This window comes from Notolabrus celidotus, chromosome 14 (genome assembly GCF_009762535.1).
Source record: "Notolabrus celidotus isolate fNotCel1 chromosome 14, fNotCel1.pri, whole genome shotgun sequence".
Lineage (NCBI taxonomy): Eukaryota > Metazoa > Chordata > Actinopteri > Labriformes > Labridae > Notolabrus > Notolabrus celidotus.
In genome coordinates, this window is record NC_048285.1 from 20,849,915 (window position 1) to 20,869,437 (window position 19,523).

General features: G+C 40.2%; 1 protein-coding gene across 6 annotated transcripts in view; it reads right to left on the bottom strand.

The window, feature by feature from the left end:
- LOC117825906 (muscleblind-like protein 1) overlaps positions 1–19,523 on the bottom strand; it is a 95,317-nt gene that overhangs the window by 65,754 nt on the left and 10,040 nt on the right. The gene's annotated exons all lie outside the window — the stretch shown is intronic.

The window sequence follows — 19,523 nt, forward strand, 5'->3', positions numbered from 1 at the left end:
TTGCATATCTTCTCTCTCAGTTGCCCTCACAGAGACTGCCAAGATCTCAACTGGAAAATCAAATCAAACAGCAAATCACTAACAGTAAAGCTCACACATTCAGGCGCAAACAATTTAATTCAAAGGAAGACAGTAAAGAAGAAAGAGAGATCAAGAGACAAAGAAAAGAAGGAAAGTACAAGTAATCAGTGTTTTTGTTATGTTTGTATCAAAAGGAAAAGACCTACAGTGATTGGTGACACAGGGGATGTTAATAAATATACAAACAGCACTTCTTCTAACATTATATGTTATGCTAACTCTGACTTTAAGGGGTGCCCTTGGCCTAGCGGTCTAAGCACAGGCCCCATATACGGAGGCTATAGTCCTCGTCACAGCGGTCGTTGGTTTGACTTCCTGCCTCGACCATTTACTGCATTTCCCCTGCTCTCTACTCCCCCATATTTCCTGTTTCTCTTCAGCTGTCCTATCTAATAAAGGCGAAAGTACCCAAAAATATAACTTTAAGAAAATTAAACAAAACTCTGAAGTTATGAGTCTCACATTTCTTTCGTACATACTATATTAATTCAAACCAAAATTATATGGAATAGAAATCCTAAAACTTTTAAGTAAATCAAAAGTCAGAATATTAACCCTTTTATGCTCAAAAAATTAAATAATGGAGCAGTACTTTTTGAAAATGTTTTTTTCTACATCTACAGATATCGTTCTCCAAACATCAATACTTGAAAATGTTAATGGTTATGTTGCTCCTTAGTTGTTACTTATCGTTGCAAAAAAACTTTCCACCTGCAGGATCTTTCTGGAACAGGAGGATCTGTTGGATATTGCTGTGCTAAGTGGCATTTATGATCTCGGTCAGCCATCTTGGTTTTGCAAGAACATTTCTGATACTCTTACAATGGCTGGCCAGTGGATGACATTGTAATTGTTGACTTACTGTCATGTAAAGTCTGATGGGAAACAATTCCATGCATCCAAAACCCATGCATTTATTAAAACACAGCTTTTGAATAGCTGTCCACTGTAGTGGATAGAGAGTTAGCCATGAAAGGGTTACACTATTACAGACTTAAGATACATAATTCTGAACCCCAATAAAACATGTAGGTATCTTTCATTATGAAAAAACAAACAATTACCATTAATCTTTTCTTAAATAAAACTAAAAGTAGAATCCCACTTGCAAAAATAACATTAAATTGTAACTTATTTTCTGAGTATGAATTACAAACAACTGAGTATCTTAATCTACTCCTCCTGAGATTGGAAACAATCAATCAGCTGTCTGGACAGTTTCAGCATCACTTCTGGCAGGCAGGACAAAATGATAAGGATAAGATTAGGCCGACCTGAGACAGAGTAAGACGGACAGCCACCCCCCTCCTCCAAAAAACCTCCCACAGCTGCAACCCTTACATCCTACAGCTGCTGCCCTCAAATCTCCATCCCACAAGTGGTTACATCACTGCTCTGTCCCCCACACTCAGATGTAGTGATTTTATGAAAATGCTGGAGTGGCGCACTGGCATGATTTCTAAATACAGACACTCTCCAGACAGAAATATGTGTGCATCGGGGGTAGCCCCTCTTTTACCTTTCATGAAGTAGCCCTGTTTCTCAGACAGTGTTCCTACGCCTTGATTTACAGGTTTAGGAATCTACTGTTTGGCTCCTACTTAAATCTAAACTATCTACTGTATATTATAGTGAGGACCAGGCCTGTGTTTATAAGCCTATTACATTAGCTCTCATGATTTTTGTTCGGCCCTGCTCACTATCTGCTGGGCTGACACAGCCTGTTTAATAAAGCCACGTAGTAAAACAGCATCAGTGATGAATGAAGAACATGTATACGGTGACTTTAAACCTTTTTTGTATGGTGCAGCTGACCAAAGCACCACTTCAAAAGTGTATACAAGTATTTACATGTTTAATAGTCCTCCAGTTCTACCTCTAAGTAGTGAATTCAACAAATTAAGACAAACAGGACTGTCATAACACCGACTGAAAAACTGAAGTGAAGCATAAACTGGAACAGCATGCATCAGACTGAAAGAGAGCAGGCTATAGAAGTGATTTACAGCTTTGTATCAGAGACTAACCCAAAAAGTACTGCACATCCCAGACTGATTATAGTTATATGTGAAAGAGCATCAAAGGATTCTTTTATGATTCGCAGTTTCTAATACTAAAAAAATAGTAGTCAGATGAGAAATGAGCCATAAAAGGAGGAAAATAAGAGGGGAAGGAGGAAGAGAGAAGAGTAAAAAGTTCCCTTGGTCAAACATTGATTGCTTATGTGTCATGCTCTCTTTGACTATTTGGGCCGGTCACATCCGTGGTGAACTACTTTTTCAGACCGAGGCTGATATTTTGGGACTGTGTATATGTGTGTGTGTGTGGGGGGATGAGAGTGAAGGCCAGGGCAGCCCACTGTATCTGGCAGGAGGACTGTGGTGAGGGCAGAGAATACACGGAGGGTTACCATTTCCAGTGCATTAAATATGGAGTGGTAAAATAAGTTCACTGCCTCGCATTTTCTTGCGTGGCTCTTGGCTCGTGCTTTGATTTTCTCTCTAAAGTTAAATCCCAGATCTTAGGATAGTACAGGCGCCATGTTTGGCTCATCGCAATCAGGTAGAACTTCACATAAAGGGAAAATGAACGAAACAATACTAGTTTTACTAATACGAAGAAATTAAGTATTAAATACGTCTTTCGTGGCCAATCTGTTTATAGGTCATGATAAAGAGAGGGCATGTCGAGCTGTCCCTGTTATTTGCATCTCACAAAAGAGATATGCTTCCATTCTAATTAGACATCCACCAATCAAATCTGCCAGATGTGTATCCAGGGCAACAGGGACCTTAACAGGCAGATTGGGTATTGATGTGACCTTCTGTCTTTGATGCTAATTTTGAAGTATGGCAGTGGCTGCATGGAAACTAAACTTTTTAGAACTACTATTTTTCAAAAACAAATAATACGCCTGCTTCAGTTGGTTTTGGCCTTCATCAGGATGCAATGAATTGCAACAAAGTGAACACATGCATGGCAGAACACATGACTGAATACCCCTCTGTGTCCCTCACTAGAATCACCACATTAATGTATCTTAGTCTCCAGAGATCCTGAAGCTTGGGAAATACTAGCTGACATGAAGAAAGAGTTCAAATATGATCAAAAAAATAATAAATACACAAACTTCTTGAGTTGGCTGGCCAAGGAGTCTTTTCCTACTTCCTATAGTACCATCGACTTCAGTCATAACCACCATTTTTAAAATTGCAAAGAGCCCAGATTATTGCATATCAAACATCCCCTTAAAGCTCCTCTGAGGACACTGATTTTGTGTGTTTTCATTTTGGCGCCCCCTGTGGACAAAGAGATACTTCTAAAAACTCTTCTTATCTTTTCCTGATTATGTGTAGGTCATGGTTTCAGACTGCTCTCCTTTACCAGCTAAGTTTATTACTTATTATGAACATTTGCTGCGGAAGTGCCTCGTCTGACACCTACCCCCCTGCAGTCACTGGCATTAACAATTAAAGTATAAGGTGCCATGTTTACTAATGCTGTATTTAGAGCAGGCAGTGCCTGTTTTCTATTCAAACAAAAAGTGATTCAGCATTTCCAGCACTGTGGAAAGTGTCCTCAATGCAAGAAACCCTTAGCATCTGTTGATTTTTGTCCCAGCCCACTCACTTGAAAACAGTTCATCTTTTGGAACATCGCCACGCTCATCAATGTCACTTCTTGATCAAAAAACAATCAGAAACAAGAAGGGGATGGACTTCTGATACCATCTTTGTTAACAGCAATGATGAAGGTCCGTACGTAGAAGAAAAGTTATTAACGTTGTTTTGAGGTACAATTTCCAAGTTTATATGCTAAGACATGATTTCTATCAATAGTTTTTTCAGTTTTTGATGAAATGCCATTGAATGAAAGCAAGTATGAAGCATACAGAGCATTTTAAAACAGACCCAACCATCACTACTTAGGGAAGCGGAAGTGCTGCTGGACAACTTTCATAACCAAGTAACAATGAACGCTGGTGAGAAGCGCTCTGAAATTGAGGTTGTGGGTGCTCCCAGTGAAAAAACAACATTAATGGACACAGCACCTTAAGTTGTCAACATTTATGTTATCAGTCTTATTTGCTTTTGTACCCCATAAAGAGGCATCACTGTTAATTTCAGTCTGTTTCTTAACCAGCTTAAAACTCATCACAGGAGCTTTAACTTCATGACTCCCTAAATCCACCATCAGGTTAATTCATTAAGTCGCAGTTACTTCATAGTGCAACACTGCTCTGCTAACACACTGCACTTTTAAATGTAACTTTGCACTTAATGCCAACATGGAGATACAGAAAATATAAATTTAGCAATGTATGTTTGTAAAAGCACAAGAGCCTCCAAATGGTTTCCAAAAGTCTAATTTTGCAAAAATCTATTAACATTTTTATTCAAGAGTCCATTAAAAAGGAAAAATGGACATTAGATTTTACAGCTGAGTGCTCTGCAATATATTTGCCTTCTACATCATTTGTGTACTTTTAAAACATGTGGCTCATAAATGCATTTTTAGAAAGTAAGGTTTCCAGTTCAGTAAGCTGAGCGGATGTTTTTAATGTGTTTTTCGGGAGGAGATTGAAAGCAAACAGAAGCAAAAAATGACCTCAGTGCTAAAAGTGCTCTGACTTGACGATAAAGTTTTTGGCAAGAAACAGAGCTCATCATACTTGTCTCTTGCTATTTCAGAGGCCTGGGTTCTAAGTTGAGAGGAACTGTGAGTTCAGAGGGAAAAACCCACTGATAACCAGCAGCTCTGAACTATGGTATGCTCTAACATTAAAGAGAATATGCCCCATTTGCAATGACTGCATGAATAAAGAGGAGGCAAATAGTGTGAGTATGTACACGTATTAAATTAGACAAACGTTCGCGAGAGTCCTGAGGCAATGTCACGCTTGTTTTCTCAAAGGAATTATGTTCTGTTTGACGTGCATGATTCCCACCATGTAAACATCTATGACAAAACAAGCTTTTACATCAAATAAAGCTGATTTAATATGTTCCATTAGACCCGGTTCAACATCAATGTATCTCATGCCAAAAGCTTGGACTAAATTCCCATCAAACAACCGTGAGAGAGAATGAGAGAGAGAGAGGCTCATTAGACAAGTCTCACATCAAGATAGAGAATGAAGAAGTAAGGGTTAAAATTATGAGAAATGACTCTGGCTTTGAGGAAATATATAAATAAAGGAGTCATCAATAAGCATCTTAGCATGTGTGAATAATGCATGTGGCCATTTCCCGTAGCCAGAGGCAGGAGATATTATTACACCATCAGATCAACTAGCCGAGGTAATAAATTGGAGGGGAGAGGGAGGTATAAGGCTGGGGATATTACGCACTCCCCAAACTGATAATACCCCGGCTTCCTCAAAAGACACACACACACACACACACACACACACACACACACACACACACACACACACACACACACACACACACACACACACACACAGTCAAACACACGTGAGTGAAATCCAAGCTTAACATTTCATCCAACTCCACACTAACTTCAGCTGTTGACATGTGTTCCTCTTGAAAGCGGAGTGTAATGGTGCGAGTGTCACCTGGGTTCATGTATCTCCCCGTTTAAAGGGAGCTGTCTGATCCTTTGCTAATCCCTTTGTTAAAATGGTGCTGCTCGATCCTGCTCTGGTCAGACTCTGGTATTTCATGGCTATGAGGACTCTCAAGGAATAACACACGAATTTAGCCTCCAGTGACACCACTGCTGCTGCCACCCTGACAGTTAAGACCTGATTAGAAGTGAGGGATAATGTATAGTGAGCGAGTGGTTAAAGCTGCTGTGAGGAACCTCTTATCTCTTGTTCTGTACATGCAAACGTAGTGTTTTCAACAAAAACCTCACCCTGCTGTCTTTTAACAGCCAGATTTATCACTCAATGTGATTATTTGACATGAAATCAGGCAAAAAAAGGGTGTTTTTGAAGCCAAATGTCAATCATGTGGTCCGACACCTACCCCCTCTGAGTGCTTTAAGGCATTAAAAATGACAACAGAGAAGGTATCAGTGTTGTTGTTTATGGTTTTGTTTGCTTTTGAAGGTCATAAAGAGGCATCAGTGTTGGTTTCAGTCTGTTTCTCAGCTGATGAAAAACTCCTCATAGTGCCTTAGTGAATTTAGTACACTGATAAGATAAGCAGGGCCCTTATTCCCCCACAACCAACTGAAAGCTCCAACAAGTTGACACAAAAATTGAAAGGGGATTTTATGGATTTAAAAAAAGTAATTCTTAGAGGTGAACATCTGTGTTTCTTACCTAGGCTCTACTTTTAATGATAGGTGTGTAAATGACTGGTAGGTGTGTCCTTGTCACACATTAAATTGCAATCTTTCAAATTTCCTATAGCCAAAAGGGTAGGGGGAATGTTGTGAATCTGGTTATCTTGACTTTTGGCAAACTAATGTATTGTAATAGTAATAGTATAGTAATGACATTTGTGTGTTCACATGCTTTCAGATTCGGAAAGTCGGGTTTAACGTAACCTGACTGTTTAATCCAGGTGGGATGCTAATAAATACAAATATAATGCTTAAGCTGACGCATCTGGTTTGTTATTAAGAGCTAATTGCCATATTAATGTACATAAATCAGTCTAGGATGCTGTGGATAACAACTGTTGCTGATACCATACAAATAGTATTGAAACAAAAAGTTGATGCCCAATAAGTGGATTAAAAAACACTCCTTAATATTAACAAAACATTGTTTGCCCACCATGTTAATGACGAATATGACGTAAGTCGCGCACCAAATTCACGCCTGAGTTTCTGAGTTGTTCAAACTTGAGTAGGCGTTCACGTGAGATTTCTAGCTTGGAAACTTGTTTTTCTGACGTGTCCGACACCACATGAATGCAGCATTACTCTTCTCAGCCCTTACACTTTTAAAGCCTGCAAAATGTCAGGGCGAGCTGTCGTGTGAATGCAGCAGGTAATAGTCTGGAACATTCACCGTTGGTAAGTGGGCAGGGTGAGGGTGATGATATCATTCATGTTGAGCAGAGTTTGCTGCTTTATACTGTGTACTACTCGCCTCAGTTGTCTGTATTACCTTTTACTATGGAAGCGTTTATACTACAGAAAAATCCTATTTCTGTACATGATGTAGTAACAATAAGTCAAAAACAGCTGGTAAAGACTCCTCCTCCTCCAGTTGTGGAAGCTTCGCTGACAATGAGAATCTTCTGCTGTTGGGTGCATGTGTGAAAGGTAATTTGGAAAATACCAGGTCTGAAATGTCCTGAAATTAAAGTAGAAAATATCAGGAATTTATGTGCGAACTGTTGTCAGAAACTTGGAGTATCAACCTGACAATGTAAGTTACAAAAACAAGCACCTTGTGTCAAAGCTTGCTTGTTTGTCATTGCCCCAAAGGATTACATTGAAGCCGTTACAGTTGTGTTCTGGCTCTTGGCTGATTTACTGTAATGATGCGATTCCAAAATGGTTTGAACATAAAAGAACCACATGGAATTTTTCTGTTATGGCAAGGCCTCTCGCACAGTTAACAAGAGCCACATCCAGCCCTGCATCTGAGAGCAATACAGGGAGAGAAAAAGAGAAAGGAATGAGGAAAAATTGAGTGAACAGAGGCCAGAGATTGGAGCCATTTATTCACCTTGAATGACTCCGGGAGAAGAAAAATAAATGGAGGGAAGGTGAATGAAAGAAAGCCAAAAAAAAAGCAGGTTTGTCTATGTTTGATTTCCTGTTGCTGACCTTTGGAACACAATAGACTGAGAAACAAAATGGTCAAAACTTACTGGAGAGTAGAAGAAAACAATTTGCTTCAAAACGAGCTCCCCAAGAGGGCTGCAGTGTAAACTCTAATCTGTTAGAGGGCGCTCAGCGAGGGGGAGCTGTTTGTTTAGTCGGCATGTTGCACTTCAGACATTCCTTATGTGTTTCAAATTTTGTAAAGAGCCTAGAATCATCAGATTTCCATGCTTTTAATTCCTAGTGTTTGGAAATCCAGGTGATTATTGGCGTAACTTTGGCACCTTGTAGGAAAAAGAGGTGGAAATATGGAAGGGGGGAGGGGAAATTCAGTAATGCTAGAGTTGAAAGGTTGCTGAGTGCAGCAGCAAAAAGCAGATGCTGGACGCCTCATATTACACTGCATCACCGGCTGACCAGGATATCATCTGTATACGACCTGAGCTGCCCTTTATACTGATAGGAGCATCAGGAGGAAGGCAATGGGGGGGCCGCGAGAGACAAATAGAGCATAGGAGACCAGAGGTGTTGACAGGGGAAGGAGGTGGCTAGTGGAAGAGTGATGGGAGGCAAACCAGAGTAATTAGTACAAGAAGGTGAGAGACAAAGGTTGGTGTATCGTAGCAAAAGGAGGGGAAAACAAGTTGAGCACTTGCAGAAACAAAGGAGGAGGAATCAGAGGGGAAAAAGGCAGAATTGTGTTCTGTATCACAGCTCTCCTGATTCCTCTATGATACCATCTTGACATTTCTCATCCCTCTTCATTTATCTTTCTCTGATCCCCACCTGTTCGCCATTTCTGTGCCTCTCCATGCGTGTGCCTCTGTGTTCTTAGCTTTTTTTCTATCCCCAAATCTTTACTCTTCATAGAAATCTGCTTGCCGTCTGCTGAGATGCGCCTTGAGTGTCATGTGACATAAACAACTTTTTTAACGTGGCTTTTTATAGTCGCTGTCCTCGTTTTTATTCGCCCACTGTCTCAGCCCCCTCTGTCTATCCAAGCTTCTTGTTCCTTTTTTTCCCAAACAGCACCTTATGCTGCAGTGCCATGGTAATGTGCTTCAAGGTCATCACCGCTACAGCAACTGGAGGCACAGTGTTCAAAGCAAGGACAAAGTGGTTAATGGTGTCAGGTCGGGCCTGGTGTCAGAGCAGCGTGGTGGAAAGCGTGTGAAAAGGAACACATTTTCAAATGAACTCTGATTCGTAGAGCCCTAAATAATGAGGCTGAAGCATTTAGTGGAGTTGGTTCAAGCGCAAAATAAAAATGCCTGTACCAATTACTTTCAGTTAAACACTCTGCTGAAGCATTTCCAAAGACTGGTCTCAAGACAAACATTGAAACTGCTTCAATACGTGTGAAAGGTGATACTCCCATCAAACCAAGAAAAGAGATTTGTTCCAATAAATACAAAATAAGTTTGTCTGGGAGTTCTGTCACAATCAACAAACTAACATCAACGCATGAAAAAGATCACAAGACTGGACGAACTATGTGAGCAATTTTCCATTGATGAAACATAAAAATGTACTTTCTACGTCTATTTGAAGATGTTAATTAAACATCTGTTCAGACCAGACTTCACCAGGAAAACTGCATCTGTCACAAGAGCATCACACACTCATACAAATATTAATAAACATAACATATCTTATCTATTGAGGCTAAAATTATTGGTTTATGATGCATCACAGTCACCAATGAAAAACGTAAAAGACATAGGAAGGGAACACAATTCTCAGCCACTCATCCAGCTCTTACCTGTTACCAACATTTGTCATGTTTTAGTCAACTATGCCAGCATGCAGAAGTCTTTGGAACGTCACAGTGATCTTCCTATATGGGGAATGTTGAAAATAGCTCTCTTTACAATGCCTCTGAAGCACCTTGTTAATATCACAGAGCCTATGAAGTGCTGTTTTCACGTTTTCGTATGAAAAATAAAATGTATTACAATTACGTCTTTAGATAGACAAGATTTCAACTGGAGCTGGAAATCTATTTAAGAGAAATGCTGTCACAATAATAATCATTACTGACCCCCTTAACATAAAAAATAACTAGTTTATCAAAAGGGTAAAACAACAGTGTGTTTTCTAACACATTAATGTTTTACGAAGGACAATTACGGCCACTGAACTTTTTTTTAAGATTAGGCCAAGAAAAAAAGAGAAAAAATTGGACTTTTTTCTGTTTATTATGACTGTAAGGTCAGCACTCTGATTAAAGTCAGACTTCTAAAAACATGTATGAATCTTTTATTATTAATATTAATATTAATATTAATATTAATATTAATATTATCAATGGAGCACCGCCTGCAAGCTAGTTTAGACAGACAATTGGAGCAGCGCTCATTCATATTCGATCTCTATCAGGTGATCTCAGCATCCTAACACGGCTGTCTATTTAAGTTGCAAGTCTCCCTGTCTCTGCCTCTGCTTTGCCAGTGCTCCTGCTGTCCTGCTCAGTGCTGTGTGCGAATTTCGTACCCACCTCCTCCCCGGCATCCACCTGCAGGCTCCGAGGGGGGTTAGTCCTATCTCATTACTCCTAAATGTCTGCATTTGAATAATCTACAAGGAGTAATGACGTTTGAAGCCCATACGCCAAACACAATACTGTATGCTGCAATAAACTTGATCTTAAGTAAACGTGAGTTGTCTGACTGAATTATTGTTATTTTTATACATGCCCAATATATCCCAAAAATGTTTTTGAGTGGCCCTCATCTGCTTCTGTAATATACTGACCTATCTTAGCTGATTGAAATCTTTGAAATCAGGTCTTGGATGTTAAGACCTCAGTCAGCCTCTTTATAACCAAATCTGAAAATTGAAACCCCAGTTAGTGCTAATTGGGAAGATGCCGGTTTGACTTATGTGACCCATGTTATCTTTTAGTTATCCATCTTCTGTTACTCCTTTAAACAAGATAGCACCACAAGGTTTGTTGAATCAAGCTTCTGCAACCGCATTCACATAAAACTGGGACCGAGTTAGCAGCATGTGACCAATCAGAAACATGAACACGTCTACCTTCATCAGGTTGTCATATTTTACAAACTTTGAAATAAGATAAATATGAAGATGTTAAACACATTCTCCAGCTGCGTCCGCCAAATGTAGGAAAAACATCTGAGAAAAAAATAAATCTGTTGACTGTTTGAATGCTCAAATGTATGCTCATAAAATCCCTTTCCTTCATCAGTGCATGATAAATTGGGCTATAATAACACCTGTGTGTTTTTCACTGAATCAATTTCTTGTCCAGCTGTGTTCTTGTGGCGTGTAAGACATAAATATGCATTCAGCTTAAGCTCCTATGGGATCAAACTGAGAGGTATGGAGTTTAATGAACATATAACTCAAGCTGTATGGTCGTTTTTATCGTACAGGTACAATAACTACAAGGCGTCAGTGCTTTTATCCGTCTGTGTTGTAGTATGATATCAATAAAGACAGGATCACTGCTAAGAGTTTGCCATAAAAATCTCCCAACAGAGTTTGACCTTTATGTTTTGCTGGCTGCCAGATATTCTCCCTGACCAATATTTTCCAAGACCAAATACCAGCCAACAAATCTGTTGTGTCATACCAGCCCAGAGCAAGTTTGTGAACAGAAGCTTTGACAGCAGTTTCAAGTGACTGCCTTTTTTTGACAAGACTAAAACAATTCCCCACTGGTGGTCTGGTTGTTTGCTTTTGCAAATTATATAGAAGCACCAGCATTTATTTCAGCCTATTTCATAACCAGCGAAAAACTCTTCACAGTAGCTCTCGGCAATGACCAGCAGAACTGACATCACATGAACTCGATCAGGAGAACACATCATCTACTGTTCAGGGCTATCTCTGCACATATAAAAGTTGCATTTGCTGCTTGACCTGTTGCACAGCTAAGCAGAGTTTTACAGTTCTGTTACCACAGCTTGGATTGTAAAGAGCATCATGGACTAAATCTTCAATCTCCTCCAGAATCAGTCATAAAGGCTGGAACAAAAGTTTGAAGACACCTAAACAGCATCAGGCCAGAATGGTCAAAAATATAAAAACATCCACAAATGACAATGTAACATCACTTTCAGTCATTAGCTTTAGTCTTTGTAGGCTGGGAGTGAAAGTCAATGCAGTATTAATATAGAGAAGACCAAAATAAACTGGAATGCCAGAGTCATGCACAGAAATGTCACACCAGGCCAGAAATGATCTGGCACAAATCTGGAGACAGTTGCAGCAGATGACAGTGTTTTCTGCTTGTATGAAAACACAGTGTGCTTTCTGTGTTGATTGCTGCTTTGGTGCTTTTTTTTTTTTAGTTTGTTTTTGAGACATTGTGAGCAACAGGAAGCTGCTGACCATCAGCTGGCTGATCACTTGACAGGTCAGAAGGTAAGCGAGGCCCTGAGGGCTGAGTACAAGAATAGATGTAATTTTAGGGGATTGTTGTTTTTATTGTTAAACTGATGAAGCGGCTTCATAAAACAGCATGTTAAGCTATAGTGCTAGATTTGCTGACAGCAGTTTATTGTCAAGCTATTCTGGTAGTCATCACCATTACAAGTGGTCTCATAAGCCCACGCTTGTACTGTACTGGTATCTATAATACTCAAGTCTTTGAATGACTATTTTTGGAGCAGTTTGCCTTTATTGGAGAGGGGAAAGCTAAAGAAAGGGAGGGAATGTACGGGGGAAGTAAGAGGTGACAGCTGACAGCAAAGGGTTGAGTTTAAACCTTTGTTCAGGGAGCCAAAATACACCTGAAACAAGTGCTGACAAATAGCACTGGTTATGATTCTTAAGCCAGAGTCTGACCAGTAGGGGTAAGCTTGTAATGGTATTAACGTTGTGCCCTTTGACTAACCAAAACAAACATGTAGCTCACCGACAAAATGGCAAAGATCATTCAGGCTGGTAAAGTTCGGAGCATAACAGCGTTTGTGATCCTTTAAAGGTGACATATCACGCTTTTTTCATCAATATATATTGGTCTAAGAGGTCCCCAAAACATGTCTTTAAAGTTTATGCTCAAAAAACCCATTTGAAATCAGATTTTGGCATGCCTGAAAAGTCCTCTTCTTCAGTCCTCATCAGAACACTCTGTTTTCTCTCTGACCACGCCCCCTCAGGAAGTGGATGTGCCTCGGCTCTCCAGCACGTTGATCTAATGTTTACATGTTGGCTGAATATACACGGCTGCTCAGAGATCGCGTTACTTCAACCCTCTGAATCTGATCCTGACGGAGAGGCGCCTGTAGCAGGACCTTTCTGAACGATTGGTCATAGATTTAGTGTTTCTTGTTGTTTTATTTATCAGTATGTCGACGTGTGCCTTGGTACACAGCTACAGCTACAGCTATGAACATGTAGCTATGTGGCTATGCTAATTAGCGCTAGCACTTATCCATGACAAATAAAAATCATCCACTAGATCTTCAAATCTGCAGACGTTGGGAGTAAAACCGACCTCTGCCAGAAAGGCAGCGGGACCTTTTCTGAAGGATTGGTCACAGATTCTGTGTTTCTTGTTGATTTATTTGTCAGTATGTTGACATGTGTCTTGGTACACAGCTACAGCTACGACATGTAGCTATGTAGCTATGCTAACTAGCGTTAGCACTTATCCATGATAAATAAAAATCATCCACTAGATCTTCAAATCTGCAGACGTGGGGAGTAAAACCGACCTTTGTGTTTATCAAGACAGCCTACAACTAGCATGCCTCCCTCCTAAGCTCCTTGTTAGCACACATTTGTGCAGGTAATGAAAAACGGGGGAGGGATTCAGTATTATTTTATACAGTCTATGGGCTGAACAAGCTCCGAGCTCTGACTCCGTGACAGACCGGATATTGTTGTTACGTAACAAACACACGGAAGTCTGAAACGGCTCGTTTTACACACATTTACAGAAAGGTGTAGAAATCAAAACAGGGGCAGAATGGATTTTTTTCATTCTCGGGGGGTTTGTAGACATGCCAGGGACACATATTTCAGGTAGAGAACCATTAAAAAGTTAATTTTGCATGATATGTCACCTTTAAATCAAATGGTTATGGTTATGGAAAGTCTCCTAACTCTTGTGTTAGTGTTGATCATTACTTGGCTCCATGAAATACTTGATTCTGATTGGTCAAAACCTTATAACAATGGTGATTGAAAGCGATGCCAGAGGATCAGGACATCCTGATCACACACATTAAATCAATCCATAGAAAGGTGCATTTCACCTCTACCTGTTGACACTGTGGCAAAAATGTTACTTCCTGTCTCAAATCAGTGAAAATTGTGCCAATATCATGGGCCCCCCAAACCATCTCTGATTGGGAAAATATGTAGCAAGATCCCGCCTTGCAATCCAGGCAATGACAGCAGAACTGGTGAAAGCGTCTGAGTTGCCGATCCTTACAAACTTAAACCATAATGGGTAGTGATAATAGCAAAAAAGTGAAATATTGTGACATTTGCCTCATTGATGTTTTAAGTTGGAAAACCCCAGAAAGAAGGAGAACTGAATGAAGATGATGTCAACATAAACATTCCTGCAGAAATCCTGTTTACATTGTCTTACTTTGCCTTTGATGAAAATATTCAGTTTAATGTAAATTATACGATATAAGCAGGCTGATGTCTTGACTATGTCCTGTTGAAAGGCATTTCATCCCCATCAGTGGGACTTTCTTTTTTATGCTGTATTAATCAGTAATATCATCTTTAAATACAGACTCATGGCACATGGCTCATCTGCACTACTAATCTGGAGCACCACACTTGTCAACAGAGCTGTCAATAATTACAGTATTCCACTTTTTATGGCTGGATAGGTTTATTTTTTAGAGCATGTTCCAGTAACAAGGTGATTTAAAGTGCTTAACACAAGAAATTATGGCATCAAATAAAAAAAAAACAACTAAACTTCTCAGACTAAAGAAGACTTGGACATGAAACAGCATTATAACAACTTACTTATGACAAAATCCAGGTTGGACAAAATTTCCATTGATGTGTATTTTGATTTCATAGTTTGACCCATGTCCCATCTGTTCACATGGAGGAGATTTTTTACCTATACTGCAGCCTGGAGCTCAAAATGTTTCAGCCTCATTTTAGTGGAGCTGTCATGTCAATGTCCATCTTTTTATACAGTCAGTATTCTATTTCACTTGATGGACATGCAAATGTTTTTTACAAGTCAAAAGTTTGCATAAGAGTTGCTCGACAACTAAACTGCAAAACAACAACTAAAGGCTGCAAAGTAGTGCTGCAGAAGATCTTATTTTGTGTTTATTTATTTCAAACAAACAAGACTGCTTTATAGATTCCTGTGCTTAGACATATCTCCAAAACAAATGTTGATTTAACACCTGAATATATGAGCTGCATTGAGGCATGGTTCTAATGTTACTTTGGGGAATTTAGCTAGCTGTCAACACAGCACATTGATATCTGTATTTTTCCTTTAAAAGTAAGTAATATTAAAGAATGAAATACAATCCTCATTACTGGTGGAGACATGGCTCATTAAGAAAACATTAATTCACACGACAGTGACTAATGAATGCTGAGAAAGTTTCCACTTTTACTTTAACCAAATGTACAGTGTTTGCTGTCCTTAAAGCTACTGTATGGCTGCATTAACAGTATTTTTCCTTCCACCCACACTGCTTGGGAAATGCAGAGTGATGGACATCTTGCTGACATTAATGAGCTGAAACACCTTGCTGAGGGGGCACCGGTATTTAAAATGCTTACTCATGACCCCGTGACACACACGCCCAGTCCTAAGCAGACGAGCTTGAGATTTGATCCAGCAGCCCTCAGCTGAGTGCTGGTCATTCTGAAACCATACTCCATTATGATGATGTTTCCACTGATTGAACCATCAGGGTAATCTTAGACTTTATTCCCTAGCTCTTGACACACACACAAACACACACACACATTAATATTGACCACAAACCATGAGACAGCAGATCTGCACCATCTTCGCAGGATACACAACTACAGAGATGAATGGAAGGTCATTGAGTGCATTTATATTCAGCACACAGCCACATGAGTAATATGTATGCATATGCACAACATCAACTACCTCTCCACCTCTGCACACTCTCTCTCTCCCTCACACACACATACACACACACACAATCTATGACTCCCTCCTTCAGCTGTAAGACAAACAGAGGGGAGGGGAGACGACGAGGGGCAGTCAAGTGGCACGTGTGCAAGCTGTCGTCTGCACTGTGGTATCAGCGCTGGTGTTTAAACAGCCTGACATGCACACAGAGACAACGGCTTATAGTAGACACCCACATGAATAGGGTTACGTTCAAATGCATGGTTATCTATTCCTATACAATTGGCTTGACTTCTTATCTTCACTGCAGTGTTGCTACCTGGCTGTGGCTGTGCCAGCGTGGTGTAATGCAGTAGAAGTGAGGGTGTCATCGGGTTCATGGACATAAACCAGCCCACCGCCAGACCAGTCTGCTCCTCTCAGGAATAGCAATGGAGGAGGAAGTGAGTATATACGTGTACGTGTGTGTGTGAGAGTGTGGGTGGGAGGGCAGATCGAGAAAGATTAAAAAACGGTGAGAATGAGAGAAGTTTCACAGACGCAGGAAAAAAACAGACAGTGAGTGATAGGAAGGAATATATCCAAGAGATATATGTAATAGTTTGAAGGGAGGCAGACAGATGCTGGTGAAAAAGTAGTGTGCCCACTTTGAAAAAGCTCCCTTGTGTGAATTTGCTACCTCCGCATGTGGCATTTCAAGCATGGGGGCTTTTTTCAGACACAAAAAAAGGCTGACACACACACTCATATAGACTGTCTTCCTCCCCCCCCTTTCACAGTGTCTCCCTTTGCTTTGACAGAAAATGAGGCACGCAGGCAGACAGGTGAATGAGAGAGTGATAAAAACACAAAGTGAGACATGCAGATAGACAGAGGTAGACAGTTGGGAGGTACAGGTGGCAAGACAGGAGATATTCAGGATATAATGAGACAGGAGAGAGAGAGAGAGAGGGGGGGGGGATTCAGACAGACAATAAGTACAACCAGATAAGAATACTTTATGACAGTAGAAAATCCTTGACAGGAAACGGTTCAGTAACAGCCAGATGATCACTGATTACACGCTGAAAAAGTTTAATAGGACAATTGTAAAGATTATGAAGCTCAATAGATGAGGATGATTAACGCTAATGATTTTGCCTTCTGTGGATTCCTAGCATTCCCCTGTCTGGTATTTGTAATCGAATCAGGAAATACCAAAAGAGTGGATGCTCTTCCTTCAAATAAACTATCATTACACATGGAGAGAGGAATCTTTGATTCGTCATCAGAGCAGCATTCAGCCAAACAGGGGGAAGTCTGAACTCTTTATCCTTGTGTGATGAGTAATTTAACAAGTTGAATTAATTACATTCAGTTTTATTTCATGGGATGCCTTCTAAGGAAAACTCTGACGAAGTCACCTTTTTGAGTTGCAGACACTTAAAGCTCCTGTGAGGAGATCTTAAATGGGAAAAAAAAAAATAGACTGATATCAATACTGATACCTCTTTATGGTCTATAAAAGCAAACAAGTACATACAAAAAGAAGACCTATCTATTCTTTGTTGGTATTTTACATGTCTGCCAAGCATGCTTTGGTGTAGGTGCCAGGCAAGATTATTAACAGCTTGCAGCAGAAACAGCCAGTTTCATCATTTTCCACACCAAAGATTCAGTGAGAGTGGTATGTTGGACATTTAAAATAGAGGTCCTCACACCTATAAGACTCACTGCTGGTGAAAAACACAAACTGTTTACTTAAAGCTCCAGTGGGTGACTTTTTGTTTGAATCAAATTTGGCATCCCCTGTGGCCACAACAGTAAGCCTCATTTCTTCCTTGATATTGTTTTTTACATGTTAAGTGTTTCTTCTTTCTGGTGGTCTTGTGTGCTTTTGTGGTAAATAAAGAGGTATCAATGTTGATTTTTAGTCAGATTCATCACAAGTTAAAAACTCCTCAAAATGAGCTTGAAGTTCAGTAACAGCTTAGATGACACCTAGCAGACAGCTAGCCTCTCCTTCTTGTCAATGAAAAGGTCCCCTATCAGAATTATGCTTAACTTAAGCCTTTAAAAAGATTGGTCATACAGTAATATGCCCTTGTACAATCGTTGTGAATAGAAATATGAGCTGTAGAGACCAAAACTGTTTTTACCAGACTGTGATCGGTTTGTTTTGGCTGTAAAGATGGACATTTTAACACAGGTTTCTATGATGACTGACTGACTTTGGGTGACAGCCTCAAGGATCTGCAGTTTTGGGGACTTCATTATTAAGCCCTGGATGTGTTTGAATAGAACACATGTATGGGGCAAGATCAGCAAAAATATGAATATTCCCGCTTTGTCCACAGGAGGTGCCAAAATCAACACAAACAACTGTGGTTTATCACTTTAACTTAAGCTAACACAAAGGATGTCATAAAGCGAAATTCTCAACCTTATCAATACTGTAGGAAATAAAAATGTAAACCATTGGCACAATTTCTTTAAAGGACAGGAAAAAACAAACATAAAATACCACAGAAGTGGATGCTCTCCTTGAAATGAACTATCTCTATCAACACACATGAAGTGAGGAATCTCAGACTTGTCATCAGAGCAGCGTTTGGCCAAACAGGGGATAATCTGTACTCTTCAGCTGTCTATGACCAGTGATTCAGCCTGACACCTTAATCTGTGGAAATCACAGAGGGCTCCTCGGTGGAGCCAACTGTATTTACTATAGATTACATCTCCCACTAGTGTGCATTAGTCCAGTGACAGCTTTGCAGACTGCAGGGAAAACAGCAATCATACACCATTGACTGACTCACTGTGATTTCGCCACTTGCCAAATGGCCTCGAAGGACTCCCCGGACCATTTGCTTCAAGTGACTGTCTGTCTGTCTGTCTGCCAGTTTGAAGTCAGATTTCTGTGTCTCCACTCAAGTTTTCCCCCCGTCACCTTGATCACAGAACCCACCCTGTTGTCTTTTTCCATTGTAATTGAATAATGTAAATTAGGGTGTCGGGGTGCTCCATGTGATTATGCACATACACACAAATTTTCCTTCCACGCACACACACTCACAAACACACTGCTCATCTGCATTCGACAGACTGCCCTGTGTCTGCTGAAGACAGCAGGGAGATGACATCACTTCTAGAGGACAGATTAGCAGAGGGACGAGAGCAGGAGGTGGGGGAGGAAAAGAAAAGAGGACAAATTTGTACAAAAATCTCACCACTTAGTATAGTCAAAATCCAGAAAGCATCCTCCCTCTCTCTCTCTCTCTCTCCTCTCTCTCTCTCACACACACTTTTTTCCTCTCAGTCATTTTCTTCACATGCAGTTGTTTAGTCAGAGTGGTATGTGCTGTGAAATTCAGTATGTATCTGAGTGCCTCTGCGCTCTGCCTGTTCTTTACTCTAATGACCTTGTAGATCTGCCTGCTCTGATCTGCAGAGAAGCTTTTTCAACTCACAGAGAGTCAGGCAATCCAAAGACAAACACAAAGTGAGACCCGTGGAAAAGCAGAGAAGACAAAGAGTAAGACACACAGACAGAGAGAGAGAGAGAAAGATACAGACAGAGAGACTTTAAAAGGGGGTGAGGAAGTGAAACTGTGAAAAAGAGACAGAGCTGTTA